Source organism: Schistocerca cancellata, chromosome 5 (assembly GCF_023864275.1).
Source record: "Schistocerca cancellata isolate TAMUIC-IGC-003103 chromosome 5, iqSchCanc2.1, whole genome shotgun sequence".
NCBI classification, from domain to species: domain Eukaryota; kingdom Metazoa; phylum Arthropoda; class Insecta; order Orthoptera; family Acrididae; genus Schistocerca; species Schistocerca cancellata.
In genome coordinates, this window is record NC_064630.1 from 79,345,183 (window position 1) to 79,350,076 (window position 4,894).

Consider the following 4,894-nt stretch of genomic DNA (forward strand, 5'->3'; position numbering starts at 1 on the left):
CAAAACAGTAGGCAACCTACCCCATTGCTGCAATCGCTGGAAAATTCGTCTAAGGCGTTCAGCCTCACCTGGTTGCCTCCAAACACGTCTGCGACGATTGTCTGGTTGAAGGCATGTGCGACATTCATCGGTGAAGAGAACGTGATGCCAATCCTGAGCGGTCCATTCGGCATTTTGTTGGGCCCATCTGTGCCGCGCTGTTGTGTCGTGGTTGCAAACATGGCCCTCGCCATGGATGTCGGGAGTGAAGTTGCGCATTATGCAATCTACTGCGCACAGTTTGAGTCGTAACACGACGTCCTGTGACTGCACGAAAAGCATTACTGAACGCCGGCCAGAGTGGCCGAGCGGTTCTAGGCGCTTCAGTCTGGAGCCGTGCGACCGCTACGGTCGCAGGTTCGAATCCAGCCTCGGGCATGGATGTGTGTGATGTCCTTAGGTTAGTTATGTTTAAGTAATTCTAAGTTCTAGGGGACTGATGACCTCAGATGTTAAGTCCCATAGTGCTCAGAGCCATTACTGAACATGGTGGCGTTGCTGGCAGGGTTCCTTCGAGCTATAATCCGTAGGTAGAGGTCTTCCACTGCAGTAGTAGCCCTTGGGCGGCCTGAGCGATGCATGTCATCGACAGTTCTTGTCTCTCTGTATCTCTTCCATGTCCGAACAACATCGCTTTGGTTCACTCCGAGACGCCTGGACACTTCCCTTGTTGAGAGCACTTCCTGGCACAAAGTAACAATGCGGACGCGATCGAACCGCGATATTGACCGTCTAGGCATAATTGAACTACAGACAACACGAGCTGTGTCCATTCTTCCTTGTGGAATGATTGCAACTGATCAGCTGCCGGACCCCCTCCGTCTAATAGGCGCTGCTCATTCATGGTTGTTTACATCTTTGGGCGGTTTTAGTGACATCTCTGAACAGTCAAAAGGACTGTCTCTGTGATACAATATCCACTTTCAACGTCTATCTTCATGAGTTCTGGGAACCTGAATGATTTAAAACTTTTTTTGACGTGTTTATTTTATTTGTACAAGATGTCTGAAAAGTTATTGTACCTGCCTTGAGATTAAAGTGCACGCTTAAACGTGTGATATTTGCTGTCGGGACTGTCTGAGGTCGCCCACTTCTTTTGCGTATGCCAAATTCACTTTCCACACATACCCTACAGATATTTTTGCTCAGAGACCAAAGGCTTGGCCAGATAAAAAAATGTGAAATATACATTAATAAATTATTTAATTACTCATCTGATAACGCGGATATTGATCTGCATGAATAACTAAAGACATGTAAGTATTGATGAAAGTGGCATGATAAACACGGGAGATTTTGTGTCCCTCGTTAATACAGGTAATCACCTCCTTCTATCATTTGTACCACACACCATATTGTAACAAAGAGTGCTTTTAAGTTGATGGGGGAAGAAGTGATTCGGATTAATTTTATTTTAATTTAATTTCACTGTAACAGTTTTGTTACTGTAAGAAAGACGAAACTTGACATGCTACAAGTTTACTTTCCCTCAATTAATTATTCAATACACAAGAAATATTTATCACAAAAGTGATCTCCTATGGCGAATTTAAACACTCGAACTACATTTTTTTAATTCACAAAGGAATTGAAGACGTTAGCTGCGAGTGGTCATTAATTGAAAGCAATGGGGAATGTGAAAATTTGTATCAGACTGGGATTCGAACCCAAGTCTCCTGCTTGCTAGGCAGATACTCTGCCCACTGAGCCATCTAGACACAATGGTAATTGCAACTGCGCGGTCTACCCGAGCATGCTTTCCGCCAAACCCACATTCTCAACTTATCCACACAACACTAATGCAGTGCCAGTTGCCTATTATCCTCATTACTCACGGCATTTAGACGATTCCCGTAAGAGTTCAAGCCTGGTGTGCATTTGCACTGAAGAGATCATAGACTGTCTCGCATTGATACACAAAATCGATGTTTTATTGTTTTAACAGATAATTGCTAAGATTTTGTTTCTACAATACATAAATGGAAGGTTAAAGTTTTTTTTTTTTTTGTTTTTACCGATTTATCCATAATTTCTTCTCTGTCCTCGGTATCCAGATTAAGTTTGCATATGAAGCATGCTTGAGTACAAACGGTATCAGATCCCGCCATCAGCTTTTGTGTCCCAGCATCCGGTGCATGGTAAAATTCAGTAACTTAGAGGGAGTCTACTGCTATATGTTTGAGAAAATGAATGTTTCCTTGTTTTCGAACCCAGGCACAATTAATATATAACCGTGGCCTGATCAGATGTGTCCCGATTTCAGTTGGTAAGAGCTAATGGTAGCGTACGAATGCCGTGAAAACCCGAGGAGGTGTTGGGTTCAAGTTGTCAGCAAGGCACGGTGAAAACTGATTGCGGCTCCACAATGGTGTGGGCTGTGTTTGCGTGGTACAGTGACTGGAAAGGGTTATGTTCGGCTACTTGGAGAATATTACCGCTATTCATGGACTTCATGTTCCCAAACAACGATGGCTTTTTCATTTATGGTAATGTGCCACGTCGCCGGGTTACAACTGTTCGCGATTGGTTTGAAGAACATTCTGGACAGTTTGGCGATTGATTTGGCTTCCCAGATCGCCCGAAATGAACCCCATTGAATATTTATGAGACATTATCGACAGGTCAGTCAGTGCACCAACTTCTGCACCGGAAACACTTTCGCATTTATGGACGGCTATATAGGCAGTATAGCTGTTAGGGACTTCCACGTCCAGTTGCCGCACCGGAGAAGGAGGTCCGACTCCATATTAGGAGGAAGCCCATGAGTTTTGTCACCTTAGTGTATTATGACTTACGCAACTGTACAAAACTTAACATATAGCCTACCAAAAGCTACAATTTGCGGCTTGAGACAGAGAATGGCTACGGCTTACCAGATACTTCCAAACCTTACCTGTCCAGCTGCCAGAGAACGAATGCCCCAAGCGCCTCTTCCTGTACTAAAGTGCCGAGCAGGAGTTAGGTCGGGAGGGGGGGGGGGGACGGGGGTAGGGGGGGAGGGGGAGGGGGGAGGTGGGGGAAGGTACCAACTACCCTCCACAGTGCGTGAAGAAATGATGATTCGGCCGTCCTATCAGGTTACCCTATTTGTTCCCAGCAATTCCTACCCAGAAGTTTAGTTGGCAATACTACACTGTGATCAGAAGTATCCGGACACATGGCTGAAAATTACTTAAAAGTTCCTGGCGCCCTCCATCGCTAATGCTGGAATTCAGTATGGTGTGGGCCCACCCTTAGTCTCGATGACAGCTTCCACTCTCGCAGGCATACGTTCAGTCAGGTGCTGGAAGGTTTCTTGGGGAATGGCAGCCCATTCTTCACGGAGTGCTGCGCTGAGGAGAAGAATCGGTGTCGGTCGGAGAGGCCTGACACGAAGTCGATGTACCAAAACATGCCAACGGTGTTCTATAGGATTCAGGTCAGGACTCTGTGCAGGCCAGTCCATTACAGGGATGTTATTGTCGTGTAACCACTCAGTGACAGGCCGTATATTATGAATAGCTGCTCGATCGCATTGAAAGATGCAATCGCAATTCCCGGATTGTTCCTCAACAGTGGGAAGCAAGAAGGTGCTTAAAACACCAATGTAGGCCTGTGCTACGATAGTGCGACGCAAAACAACAAGGGGTGCTGTCAGTAGGCTGTTTAGGTTTTTATGTTGGTAACGCCACGTAGCGCTCTGTATGAAAATCACTGGCTGTGCTGTGTGCAGTCTGTGGCTGGTTTGCATTGTTGGAATTTGCCAGTGTAGTGTTGGGCAGTTGGCTGTTAACAGCGCTTAGCGTTGTGCAGTTGGAGGTGAGCCGCCAGCAGTGGTGGATGTGGGTGTAGAGATGGCAGAAATTTGAGAGCGGACGATCTGGACGTGTGGCCATCAGAAAGAGTAAATTTGTAATACTGGATATCATGAACTGATATATATATTATGACTTTTGAACACTATTAAGGTAAATACCTTGTTTGTTCTTTATCAAAATTTTTCAGTTGCTAACTATGCCTATCAGTAGTTAGAATCTTTTGTTCAGCTGGCAGTTTTGGCGCACGCTGTATTTCAGCAGTTTGAGTAACGAAGATTTTTGTGAGGTAAGTGATTCATGAAAGGTATAGGTTATTGTTAGTCAGGGCCATTCTTCTGTAGGGATTTTTGAAAGTCAGATTGCGTTGCGCTAAAAATATTGTGTGTCAGTTTAAGCACAGTCATTTATGTTTTTTCTAAGGGGAAGTTTCAGTCCAAGCCCCCTCCATGAAAAACACGACCACACCATAACCGCCTCAGAATTTTACTGTTATCACTACACATGCTGGCATATGCCATACCCACACGCTGCCATCGGGTCACCACATTGTGTACCGTGATTCGTCACTCAACACAACGTTTTTTCTACTGTTCAGCCGTCCAATGTTTACGCTCCTTACACCAAGTGAGGCGTCGTTTGGCATTTACCGGCGTGATGTGTGGCTTATGAGCAGCCGCTCGACAATGAAATCCAGCTTTTCTCACCTCCCGCCTAACTGTCACAGTACTTGCAGTGGATCCTGATGCATTTTGGAATTCCTGTGTGATGATCTGGGTAGATGTCTGCCTATTACACATTACGACCCTCTTCAACTGTCGGTGGTCTCTGTCAGTCAATAAACGAGGTCGGGCTGTACGCTTTTGTGCTGTACGTGTCCCTCACGTTTCCACTTCACTATCACATCGGAAACAGTGGGCTTACTGATGTTTAGGAGTGTAGAAATCTCGCGTACAGACGAATGACACAAGTGACCCCCAATCACCTGAACACGTTCGAAGTCCGTGTGTTCCGCGGAGAGCGCCATTGTGCTCTCTCACGATGTCTAATGACTACTGAGG

The 4,894-nt window shown here is 45.6% G+C and overlaps 1 non-coding gene across 1 annotated transcript; it reads right to left on the minus strand.

Annotated features, from left to right (window-relative positions):
* Positions 1–1,684: 1,684 nt before the first annotated feature.
* Trnaa-agc (transfer RNA alanine (anticodon AGC)) lies at positions 1,685–1,757 on the minus strand. Its single transcript has one exon. It is a non-coding gene; the product is annotated as a tRNA-Ala (tRNA).
* Positions 1,758–4,894: the final 3,137 nt, after the last annotated feature.